At 41.0% G+C, this 13,673-nt stretch overlaps 1 long non-coding RNA gene across 1 annotated transcript; it reads right to left on the bottom strand.

Annotated features, from left to right (window-relative positions):
• Nucleotides 1–519: 519 nt before the first annotated feature.
• LOC122136681 lies at nt 520–13,597 on the bottom strand. Its single transcript, XR_006154313.1, has 3 exons — nt 13,523–13,597; nt 1,119–1,202; nt 520–996 (listed from the first exon to the last, which is right to left on the bottom strand). It is a non-coding gene; the product is annotated as an uncharacterized LOC122136681 (long non-coding RNA).
• Nucleotides 13,598–13,673: the final 76 nt, after the last annotated feature.

Below are 13,673 nucleotides of genomic sequence, written 5' to 3'. Positions count from 1 at the left end.
AGGCTACCAGCCCCATCCGTTACAGTTACCATAGATATGTATATTATATCTATGTCTATATGTGTTTACTGCTCAGTAATACACACAGTCATATTTTGGGCATAGATAGTCTACAAATTTATTTAGAAGTACTATTTTTCCTATGTTTGCTCAATAAAATTCTGAGTTTTGATTATGAATGCTTTTTTTTTTTTTGCATTAATATAGCAAAAGGAACAGTTTTTATTTATTTTTTACTTTTTTCATGTTTAGTATTGTTTTAAATATAACAATGACAAGCAGGACTTAGATAAGTAATAAACTTTTTTTTTTCTTTTTTTTGACCACAGTATCAAATTAAACTGCATTTCTAAATCCGTAAAACTGCAAATATTGGCTTAAAGTCTTATTATGCAAATTGTAATTTGTGGCCTTTTGCATTTTAAGTGGTTTAAATGGGGCCCCCTTGGGCTATGTACTTGAGTATAATGGTACCTGGTATAATTCATAATAAATTTGTTTTTTTTAAGCACTTGTGCTTCTTTGTTTACAGCGGTGCCAAAGGAAATACTGTACTGCTTCTGCTCCATAAGTGCCACCGGTTGTCAGAGAGTGAATTTGCTTTTCATTCAGGCTTTCTGCTGTTTTTGTTTCATGCAGATATTTTATGTAGCATAATTTCACAAAGCTAAAGCCAGACTATGCTGTTTTTGTTTTAAATTGCAAAATTACAATTCACATCATTAATATCTTATTCACATCATAAACAGCTCATGCTTCATGCAGCATCTTTGTTTGGATAGTGATAGTTTGGAAAAACTATGATAAACCATGAAACTACCAGTTCTTATCCACGGTAACAATGCATTACACACCTAATTATCAATTAAGGAATGACACAAACTCTCAATACATTCCATATGCATACATTTCCAACTGGGAGTTAGTTCCAGAAGAAGATGCAGGATTCTTTGAGATGTATCTGCTGAGGATGACACTGCACACCAGGGCCAACATCTGAGGATGCAGACAAACGCGACACGCACCAGCAGATCAGTATGTGTGCAGCACTGGACACACTTCCAGTGTTTGTGGATGTGAACTGATATAAACTCTAGTGTTTGTTCAGATGGACTTACCATGAGTCCAGCAATCCCTAGAAACCCAACCAACACCAGAGGCGCGTTGGAGTTGAACACATCCTGGATCACACTGGGACAGCTCTAACACACACACACACACACACACACAAACATGAGCATCTGCTTTGCTCCTAAAACATCACACATTCAGAAATAAAAGTAAAGACCCCTTCACACCATGGATGCTAACTATGATGATAAAGATATACTTTTAAAAATGTCTTTCCAAATGTAAAAAAGAATCCACAGCACAGCACTATAATGATAACGAGGAATGATATAATTGGAATCATTTTCAGAATTGTTTTCTTTCCAGCTGATGAATGATAAAAAACGCTGACATCAAATCAGAATCCATCCTGCTTTAAAGAGCTGAAGTACTCAAAGTGTTATAAAACTACAGCTCACTTAGAATAAACAGAATTTTCACTGATTTGGCTGCTAATATAATTATTGTTATTGTCAGCTGGTGAACAATAATGTAGTTTGTGTTACAGTTATTGTCTACTGGTGTGAACACTAATATAATTATCGTTACAGTTATGGATACACCTCTGATTGGCCATTGTGTTCACATGCTCAACACTTATGTCCGTGATTGGCTACAATGATCTTTAAATATACTGTATTGAACATACACATCTTTCATGCTCTTCACTGAGCGCTTACACACATACACACAGGAGCATTTGAGAGCAGGCATCTATCAGCGGATCCCTAATATATCCACTGATAGATGGATCTCACGATATAGCTACTGTTATATTAATGGTCCACTGGGGTAAAAAACTGATATAGTTATTGTTATGGTTATTATCCGGCTGGTGTGAGAAGACTAATATTGTTATCATTATAGTTTCCTATCAAAAGTTACACTTTGATGCTGCATATCATTACAAATATGAGAATATCTAAAACAGGCCAAGGAATTTGACTTAAACAACCTCAGTCAGTGACGTCACTGGAATGCATGCACCTGCAAGGTTATAAATAGTTGTGAAACAGACACACCTTTAGGTTTCTTTGTCTTCTGAGACTATTTTGTGTGCTGTGTGTGTCTTCAGTGTGTGCTGTTGTTTATAACAAACAAAAAAAGAACGTGGACATGTCTAGCAAGTCTGCTAAGACATGCTTGCCGCAGTGTGTAAGGGTTATTTCTGAGAACGGTCTGCATGATTACTGGTTGGAGTGTCTGGATGAAGAGCACGCTGTTCTTGCCCTCAACCGATGCTGAGTGTGAGAAGCACTGTGAGTTTATTACCCATCGCCTTCTTTCCAGGAGGGGCAAGCCTCTGTGTCTTCATTAACCCGCTTAGGACACATGTGTCAAACCCAAGGCCCACGGGCCTATTCCAGCCAGCCACATCATTTCATGTGTTGCCCAGCGAGGAGCAATCAGTAATAGTCTGTGCTGCTTTATATTGAAAATTGATCATAAATCTGCATCTCCTAATAAATGCATGTTGATATTTGACTGTGAAGTGACACCATTCCGCCACCCTAAAAATACAAGTGTTTCCATATTATCCATTTAACTAAAGTGGTATTGAGAAACATCTACATATATTAACAACAAAATGTCCAAGAAGAGAAAAACTGACGATGGGGAAGGCAATTTAATGAAAGATGGGAAAGTGAATACATGTTCATGCTTCAAAGAGAAAAAATATGTCTTTGTGCTGTGAGGGAGTTTCGGGTGGTGAAGGAGTACAATATATGTCACACTCTGACACCAGACATGGAGCCAAGTATGCCAAATTTAGCCTCCAAGAAAAAATAAATAAAAGAACTAAAAGGCAAATTTCAATCACAGGAGGATGTTCACAAAATTAAAAATTAATTGTCCAGTCATTTTAAATCTGTAGACTCGTTTAAATTAATCCGAACTGAATGAATCTTTTGAACAGAATTACAAAATTTGAGTGAGATTAATAAAATAAAATCCACACTATTCGCGGTAGTGCTGTATCTCGGGGTTTGCTGCAGTTTGGTAATAGAGTTAATGAACAGTAATATATCACGAAGAACATAACATTAAACGTTGTTTGATGTCGTAATATGTTTTTTTTTTTTGTTTTTGTTATATGTTTTTTTTTTTTTTTTGTTTTTTTTTTTTTTTTTGTTTTTTTTGTCTTTTTGCCTCTCTCTTACAGTCACTCTAACAGGACACGTTGCTGATTTGCCTGTCAATCATCTGTGACGAAGTTGATTGGCTGTGCCTGTGAGGGCGTGATCCTCATCATCCCGAGCGCTTGACACCTGGGGAAGCGCTACTTGAGGGGAGATGCTACTGCCAGTGCAGGAGAGAGACTTTTTGTTTTTAATTTCGCCTTGTGATGTGTCCTGTTTTGCTTTATTTGATTTAGTTTTGTTAAGCGAGTTTGTCATGTGAATATTGCCTGTTGTGACTGCCCTAAGAACTCCTTATGTGTGAGCTTTGAAAGTTTTAAACAGCTCTTCAAAGCTGGGTTAAGCTGGAAGGAGGAGAGGGGTTTAGGTAAGCATGTCACGTGACATACATTTACACATTTAGATTGAATTTTGTCTATGCACACTAGTTTAGGGATTTGTGCCACTCTCTGTATTTTTGGTTTGGTTAGTTAGAGCAGTTTAGTTATGACATTGTGGATGTTGAAGACTTTTTCTTTGATCTTTTCTTTTTAGTTCAGGAGTAGATGGAAATGGTTTAGTTGGTTTCCTTTTTGATTGTGGTTTTATTTTGTTTGGCACAATCCAGGTTTCTCCCTGTTCTCCTCCGTTCCTAAAAATTATCTTTGTGTAAATTATTGTTCCCTTTCAAGGGAACTTCGAACTGGAAATGGTTAGGGGGTTGCTATGGGAACACCTCGTTGTGACCCGCGGTCTGAAGCATACATTGAAAAACACCAATGAGTTGGTCGGCGACAGCCTCTGACGCCACTACCGGTGCGACTATAAACAGGCACTGGAGAACACATGCCATTCTCTTTCTTCGTCCTTCAAAACTGACTGTTTTGTTTGAAGCGCATCTGAAAGCAGAACCGGGTAAGAGCGTCTTTCTCTGTCTATCATGGCTGACTACTTCAGCAAGCTGCTATTACCGTGTGTGCATCCGTGGTTGCCGTTATTTGACACCCGGATGACACTACACACGCATCTTTCTGCGCCATTTGTTTGGGTGAAGAGCACACATCGCAATGTCTTTGAGGAGGCAATCTGGCGTGCATTATGAGCATTTTTTCAAGGAAAAAGCGCCACCTCGCTGTTCGCTCTCCTCTTCCGAGAAAAAAAGGCAGCGCATCTGCTTCCCGCGTTCCAGGACTCCGCCGTTGCTGAGGCACGGGAGGAGAATGAGCTCGTGAGAATTTCAGGTGGATCTGTCTGAATGGGTTTAAAGAGGGACTTTCCTTTCACCCCCTCATAATGGCGGCTAGCGGATCTAGAGAGAGCTCCTCGAGGATGATGTTATATCTTTAACACTTTCTGATACTGAGAGGTTAGTGCTGCTGGGTTTTTACCAGCAAAAAGCAGGGAGATATTTGAGGATGGTGAAGAAGCTGAGGCTGAGCCTTCCTCACCTTCCCCTGCTCCTGGGCGATAGTAGAGCTGTTGAGGTTATGGATGGCGCCCACGGCAAGGTTGGACTTGCTGATGAAAGCACGCAGCTAATAAGGTGACGCCGTGAGGCCGCCTTCACTGAGCGCTATCTTCCGGCCCCATAGCCCTCCAGCTCCAGAGAGCTCTTGCCATTTCTGCCTGATCTCCATACAGAGATCGAAAGGAAAATGAAAAGAGGCCATTTTCTTCTCGCGATCCATCGGTTTTCGGCGCATAAGACTTGCCAACATCGAGGCTGGTGGTACGCGGGCCGGAATCTTTATGAGAGGATGCCCCTGTGGTAGAAAGAGCTTTTTCTTTCTGCAGGGGAACATCTCACTTAATCTCCCCTCCTTGCCATCTGGGCCCCTTGAAGAAATACATCACCGGCTTTTAAATGGCAAGGCATCTGCAGCAACAGGTCAGGCTGTGGCTTTATTACATACACCTATGGTGGTGTGCTTCAAAGCATATCAGACTGATCTGCTAAGAGACCTGGATAGAGGCGAAGGCCTTTTCCCTGATCAGGAGTAGCCGAGCTGTGCCGCGACCACAGATCTCTCTCCAGGCTACCTGAAGCAGGCTACCTCTGCCATCACGCCCAGGACTATGGTGGCCCATGGTGGTGGCGGGGAGGGAGCTTCTGTGGATGAACCTGCTCAGACATGGGGAAGAAGAAAAGGCTTTCTTCTCAATGCTCAGGTTTAGCCTTCTGAATTTTAGGTATTTCCGTTGGGAGGCGGTGATCCAAAGTTCGGGGGACGGTACTCCGCTGCTTTCAGATCGCCGTTCCGCGAAGGTCCAGGTCTGAGCCGAACAACATAGGGGTCCTGGCCTGTCTCGATCTGAGGATCAAAGATGGGCTGGAAGGCTGAGTGTGTGACTCGCGGCTCCTCCCCCCCACCTGCATGCAGGGGAGTGCAGAGAGTGTGGGTCACAAGGAGGTAAAGCGGAACCTAAGGGATGTGATCCAGGCGGGGCCGCGTTCTCGTCTGAATCAGAGTGATACCGAGGTATCTACTGCGTTCCCTTTGGGGATTTACAACCCTTTTATTCTCCCTTTCCTAATTCCCCCTGTAACCACCAGCTCTCCACCTGATGGAGGTTAGGTGGAAACCTCTCATATAACAGTCTCCTATGCTGGACCTATAATGTTTTTGGCTGGTTCTATGTTCATAGCAACCACCTTACTGATGGTCGGACTAAAGGAGGCGCGCCTGAGCAGGGCTCAGCGCAGGAGGTGAAATAGCCCTTTCTGTATATACTTATGTGTAGTGCTGGTGGTTATGTGTCTACTAATAAACTCTGTGAGTTTCCTTTACGGAGAGTGCTCAGTTGCAGTGTTTACTAAACACTCGTCAGCACCAACCATCTGGCTTCATGTTCCGGTGTGATAGGCGGCTGACATCACAGGTTTCTGCGGGAGCCTCCTTGGCAATACGTAAGGTTATGTGTCTACTAATAAACTCTGTGAGTTTTGGTAAGTTTGCCAGCAGTACACAAACACTCGCCAGCACCAGCCATCCGCTTCATGTTCTGCATGTATGCTGACATCACAGGTTTTCTGCGAGCCTCATCATCATCAGGTCTGGCACAGCACTGCAGGAATTTCGCGGATATCGTCCAGCCAGACACCCTGAGGGTCTCTCGCATAGCTGTGCTGTCGATCCAGCGGGAAGTGAAGGTGGCAGTTACAGAAGTTCGTATATGCTGCCTGTGGTGATGCTCCCCTCGCCAGAGGTTTGTAAAATTTGAGTTTGCCTTCTCCTGCGGCGGTTCAGCGCCCATATGGAATCTGAAAAGACACGCTAAGCTCTGTGTACTTTCTGAAACCATGGTGGCCAGTGTGCACGTGAACACTGCGCGACTTTCTAAAAACCACGTATTGGTAAGTGTAACGGGCGACTTCGCGACTTTCTGAAATCAAATCCTGTATGGTAAGGTTACGCTGGCTACTGCTCCCTTCTTGAGATGATTAGACCTTGGTTCCTTTGGGTCTGTCTAGCCAGTGTATTTGTTTATATTAATTTGCCATCGCTTCCTCAACATGAGGCTATTCGGCGATTCTCGTAGAAGTTTAGCAGCGCCCCCTTTCCAAGAAGAAATTTATGAGTGCGCTTATACTTGGATTCAGGAGTTCTCCTCTGCAGGACCGAGTTCACTGTTTTTCCTGAGCGCTCCCAGCATTATTTCCACAGATCGAGTTGATGACTCTCAAACATACTCGTTTTGAGATGCACCATTCCATCTTATGAGCCGCTCCTCCCGAGCGCCACCACAAATGAGAGCCCTTCCTTAGAACAGCATTAGAAAATCCATGTTATGGTAAGTGTTCACGGAAGCCTTGCACACTTTCTGAAATCCACACTGTGGTAAGTTCGCGACGCCTAGTATTCTGCAAGCGCTCTTTCTAAAATCCTATACGGTGAGGGCTTCGCCAGTTGTTTCGCTGCCCTTTCTTTGAGCTGGTAAAGCCCTGCTCATCTTGGGCACCACTCCACCTATGTAATATCCTCGATACCCATCTAAACAGGTAAGTGTTGCTTACTGGAGATCTGTTGAGACAGCTCCTTCAGCAAGCTTATTAAGCGAGAGCAAGCGTAGCCCCTGTGTGTGACAGGCAAGACTTAGTATAAAATGCTAGGTTCCTAGTCGCGATCCCTTTTAAAGGAATCTTCCTGATTCCATGCCTTCAGCTTCCACCCCAGGCCGAGGCCCCAACAATTTGTTGGGTATGTAGCTTAGGCCTTGGCCGTAAGGGGTACTCGTCACAGACAGGCGTCTAAACGCCCCAGGGGCAACCTCCCATGGAAATGGTAGAGTTGGTATTTAGTGGTTGCCATGATTCTGGCCCTGCACTCCCTCAGCATGGCGGCGCGGGTATACTGTTCCCCATAGCTTAATCCCCTAGAGTGACGCAGCGTTCAGGTTCCCTTGAAAGGAACGCCCCAGGTCACTTTAATGTAACCATGGTTCCCTGAGTAGGGACGCAGACACCGCGCCCCTCTAGCTCCCCTGCCATGCTCGTGGACGCGAAGCTTCAGACGTACGAAGTAAATGACGTGCGGTTATCCCGGGTGCTCGCTGAGAAGGTCACCGTAGTGATATCAGAGGCTGTCACGCCAACTTGTTGGTGTTTCTTTTCAGCGTATGCTTCAGACACGTGGTCACGACGAGAAAGTTCTACATAGCTTACCACTAGAGGACGAGCGTCTCGCTGCCTCAATTAGGGGAAACCATGGTTACATCTGTGAACCTGGAGAGAGACGTTTTTATTTATTTTTATATAACATAGTTATTATTTTACACTTATTAAATTAACTTTTGTGACTATCTCGTGTCTCTCGTTTTTCTCAATTCATTCAGTGATATTGTTGACCCCTAACTGGTTTTAATGTCCCCTTCTCAATCCCTAGTGATTTTAAGAGCCAAAGAAGGGCTGTAGAATCAGTATTGAAAGTGTTAAGGGTCGTAACCGTATTGAAAAGTGAGGGTCGTAACATGTTTTCTCCCTTCTTTCCTAACCGCGACAAATACTAGTCTCAATTTCTCTGCAGAATGCGGTATATATCTGATAAAAACCAAAGCGCACTCATTCCATGCACTCCCTAGACACTAATCAAATGCGCTTTGAATACACCCAGTTCAAAAACAGCCAGAAATCTGGAGTTAAGGATTGATGCGAGAGCAGCTGACTTTCTCAGACCACATTGCTAAAACGGTCCGGTCCTGAAGATTTGCTTTATTCAACATCAAGAAGAACAGGCCCTTTCTTTTGTAACATGCTGCACAACTCCTTGTTCAAGCTCTTGTTCTGTCTAGGCTGGGCTATTGCAATGGTCTCTTGGCAGGTCTTCCAGCCAGTTCTATCAAACCTTTACAATTAATACAGAATACGGCAGCAAGATTAATTTTTTATGAGCCAAAAAGAATACACGTCACACCAATTTGCAATTTATCAATTTGCACTGGCTACCAATAACTGCTCGCATAAAATTCAAGGCATTGATGTTTACCTACCTGGTAATTATTTATTTTTTTAAGTACCACCTCAGCTGAGGTTCCAAGTGAGCCGTACCGTTACCAAAACGTGACCTGTACGATCACAGATTGGCCGGAGAGAATTGTCATTACCTGCGTCACTGACCTTACGACACTAACACAAAAGAACCGCTAGATTTACATCAGCACAGACAGACCGTTACCAAAACGTGACCTGTACGATAAGTACGTTCCTTTTCTAACAAGCAAAAAGTTTAGTTGTCTGTTGTGGAAGTACCGATGTTCCCCGTGATTGATAGCAGAGGAGCGGATCAGCGAGAGCCTGATGGAGGCGGCGTGGAATGGTGTTTTTTTGTTGTTTTTTAGGGAGTGATCGGTTACAGCTATCTGGCCGTGAATAATCCCCCACTCTAAAGCGTGCTAAACTCACACGGTTTAGTCTAGGGCTGCACAATAATACCAACATTAGTATGGTGCAATATTTTTATGCGTTTTTTTAATGCCAATTCACGTTCATTGCATGTTTTGAAGTGGGGGTACACATGGGTTGCAATAACAGTAAGGATCTCAGGGCGACATCATTATTAAAAGGCTTGATCAGTCCACATTATTAATAGGAAGAAACTCTGTCACTTCACTGCGCTGTATATTCTGCATGATATTGCATCCACTGTTTCAGGTATGTTAATTCATTTCTATTGTTTGTTTTTTCCGTTCCTTGTTTGTCTGTAAAAAGCATTTCACATGTACAGGCCAAGTGGGGCACAAACGCAGGATTAATTGTAACACTACACGATTTAAACATTTCCACATGCTAGCATAATTTTTTTTTACAAAATTCTGTATTTTTCCATCCCATATCATCTCTATATAAAGAAAAATGTACCAAAGTTCAAAAATCTTTGGAAGATATCACTGAACATTTATATAACCATTGCAAAAGTACATTTCTGACTGAAGTCAATTTGTCATCTCAGTTTTTAGTGTTTATTTAAAACAAGACACATCTGTTTATTATTTCTCCCTGTCCCCTATTTATTATTCGCTCTCCCCTACACACACGGAAGGAGCATGAATGCATTTTCTGCACTGAACCTCGCGATGAGTTTATTTTTTTTTTGTTTAAAATTTTTGTGATTTGCGTGTAATATTGTTTGCATTTTTAAAACCGGTGGACCACAATCAAGTAATCAATACCACTGACTTACCTCTATCCACTGATGGTTTATCAGCATCCCATCTCCTCACTTCGAGTTCACTTTACAACTAGATGGGGGTACTGTAGGTTCGGGTCATTCCCGAGCTCGGAGCCCTTCCCTGGACAGCACGCCAAATACGCATTCTATACCTCAGCTAATCATATGCAAGCGTGAACTCATGAAACAACACTCACAGTGGTTTACAGTTCACAGGAGTAAGCATGTTTATAGATTTATGGACACATTTCACACTTTAACATCTGTAAACAGAAATTAAAACGTAAATATTAGTAGTGAAATTTCAGTTGTGCTATAAAATAAAGTTCTTTTTCTTGATTAATTTCTGCCATATTATACTTTTAATTAAGACTAAGCTTAAAGTAGGATAATGTCAGTTGTTTTTTTATCTCAAATATTGAGATGGGCCGTGAAATAGATTTATACTTGTCTAGGTGGGTCATGGAATGGAAAAGTTTGGAAACCCCTATGCTAAATGACTAAATGTAAATAAATGTATATATTGCAGTATATCAAACGTAGCCCTTGAGACGGTTTTATCCTTTCAGGGAGCCCTCACTCAGAAAAAGGTTGGAGACCCCTGGTCTAAACATTCTTAGACATTACTTTTATTATCGTCTAAACATTACTCTAATATTGTATTGATTTATAGTATATAGAACATAAAAACATCTTCCCATCTTAGCATTTAGATGCAATGAAAGATTGCCATATTTCAAAATGTTGCATGCGATTTCACACATTTTAGTTTTGGTTTATGGTTTTATGGTTTGGTAAAATTGTAATTGTAATTGAGTTTATGTTTTATTTAACAATTTATCTTTTTCAAATAAGAAACATTATGTACTTGGCATTAGGGATGGAGATGTTTTTGTTTGGGTATCGATATATCAATACTGATGCGAGTCGCACAAGTATTGATGCTTGTATAACAAATTTTGTTTGTATCGTTTTTGTTTAGAGTTGATTGTTTTTTACGAATCGATACTAAATGCCTACAATTAATATGCCTTAAATTGGACGGAAATAACCTATGTTAGCAAATAATTGTGTGGAAGGGATTTTACTGCTCTCATCTGAACCACCATAAATGTTGCTAAAGGCAGAATCGAGAAATCGAAAATTACAGAGAGCATTCACTCACTTCTGACAGTGGATTTAAATAGAGCTGCGTTTTCCAAGAGTAGCCTATAATAAGAAAGCATTTATGCTTTTGGAAAAGGCAGCCCAGAACAATGCAGAAAAAACATAGGCTATATGTTTGAGTTATTTCACAATAAACCTATTGAAATTGTACCCTAGTTTGTGCAGTACATTTATTTCAATTTGAATGTTAAAAGTTCATATTGCTCATGTTCTATTCTGTATCGTTAATATAAATCATTCACTCTCTGAATAAAAAGGTTGCATTTTATGCATGCAACAGCCTATTACAGGAAGTCCCTTATGACAATGAACCATGGTAAAGTGAACATAGTTTAACTATAGTATGTGTAGATTTCCTTGGTTACCACTACAGTAAACATATTTTAACTATGTGTAAACAATAATATAACCTAATAAGTTGCAATTAAGGCGTATTTAATGTTAAAATGCATTTCAAATATAAAGTTAAGTAGCTATTATTACACATTGTACTCATAATAATTAAATTTCATAATCTAAAAGTTCAGTTTAGAAGTATCATATCAATATCGATGATACTGGCCATTAAAAGTATCGTATCGAAAACAAAATATGTGGTATCGCCCATCCCTACTCGGCATAAATGATCTCCTACACTGGATCAAGCCATGGGTCGCATCTCCTTCTTCTTCTAAAGGTAAACAAAAAGCTTATTCCTCTCAGCATGTCGTCTTCTGAGGTAAACTAAAAGTATTTTCTTCTCAGCGTGTCTTCTTCCAGAAAAAAAAAAAAAAAGTGTCCGAATTGAACATGTTGCTGCTTTGTTTATAGAGGTGATGTCAGCGTTTGCATGTCCGCGCATCTCATGCATCAGCCCCACTCAACCTGAAGTATGGCAGTCTCTAAGGCTGTTTTTCTGGTGTGTTTGATGTTTGTGAGTTTGAGGGTTGGTCTATACTGGTCACCTTTGTCAGATTTTATAACCTAGGTTTGGGGACCACTCCAGGCTCTAGAGTGCTTTCGTCCTAAGATGTGCGCATTGACTTTACACTACACAGAAGACATTAAAATCCAATTACTACTTTCGTTGGTATTATGATTGTTGGTATTATTACTTTGCAAGGGATTGTTTTTGAGGGGGAGTTTTTGTAGGTTGTGAACTTTGTTAGGTTGTGTCTGTAAACGTGGATCCCCATCAAATCCTTCCCTGACATGCTTCCTGCATCCCCTGTGAGGTGCTTATTTCGACATTCTCCAGAAGCTAACAATGTTTTACACCAAATGCAATTTTAAGCTTCCTGGTCACTATGTCACCCTGGCCGTGATGTCCTGCCACTCTATTAGACTGATTTCAAATGTGCTTCAGAACATGGTCACGCAGAGGCATTCCAAAAGCATTCAGATGTAGCATCTCATTACCTTCAATCTGTATTGTATAAAGCACTATATAAATAAAGGTGACTTGACTTGACTAATGTTACTTATTGCTATAGTTATCTTCTGTTGGTGTAAACACTAATACAGGTGCATCTCAGTAAATTAGAATGTTGTGGAAAAGTTCAGGATCTTAAAGCCCTGCAAAGAGTAGTGTGCTCAGCTGACTGCATCTCCAAAACATCTCTCCCCTCTCTGCAAGACATCCACACCACGAAATGTACAGATGCATCTCAATAAATTAGAATGTCATGGAAAAGTTCATTTATTTCAGTAATTCAACTTAAATTGTGAAACTCATGTATTAAATATGTTTATTGCACACACAGACTGAAGTAGTTTAAGTCTTTGGATCTTTTAATTGTGATGATTTTGGCTCACATTTAATAAAAACCCACTGATTGAATTTATTTAATATACGAGTTTCACAATTTAAGTTTGATTACTGCAATGAACTTTTCCATGACATTCTAATTTACTGAGATGCATCTGTATTTATTGTTATATGAAAGGAATGGATGTGTGGCCAAATACGGTGACACATACGTGGTGTTTTTGTTCTTGATTTTTTACACATAGTGCACACACACAACAGTGAGTAGTGAATAAACACACCGTGAACACACCCAGAGCAGTGGACAGCCATTTTTGCTCGCGTCACCGGGGAAGCTTTCAGTGGGTTTGATTGCTTGCTTGCTCAAGGGTCTCACCTGAGTCGTGGAATTGAGGGTGGAAGAAAGCATGGGTCATTCTCCTCCCACCACCAGCAATTCCCTGCTGGACTTTTTTTTGGTTACAAGTTCAACTCTGTCTAACCGTTAGGTTACTGCCCCAACAGTTAGCTAGTGTGAACACTAATATAGTTATCTTCATAGTTATTGTCCACTGGTGTGAACACTAATATAGTTATGGTCAGCTGGTGTGTATGATAATATAATCATCATAGTTATTGTCCCCTGGTGCGAATGCTACAATAGTTATTGTTATATCTTTATGGTTCTAGTTTGTGATGTGAACAGGCTTTAAGACAAACAGGAATTGACTCACAAGAAATGTGCTCTGCTTCTGGAAGTTGCCTTCTGGACAGGTGTCACGCTGTTCACCAATGCCACTGCAGTCAAACTGGCACACACACACACAGGCACAGCTGTTAAATTATGTTTCCACTGGTTTACCTCCATCATGAGCAATAACTCGA

Source organism: Cyprinus carpio, chromosome B3 (genome assembly GCF_018340385.1).
Source record: "Cyprinus carpio isolate SPL01 chromosome B3, ASM1834038v1, whole genome shotgun sequence".
In the NCBI taxonomy this organism is placed as follows: domain Eukaryota; kingdom Metazoa; phylum Chordata; class Actinopteri; order Cypriniformes; family Cyprinidae; genus Cyprinus; species Cyprinus carpio.
Note: the sequence above shows the minus strand (reverse complement) of the source record. Positions and strands in the feature narration are given on the sequence as shown.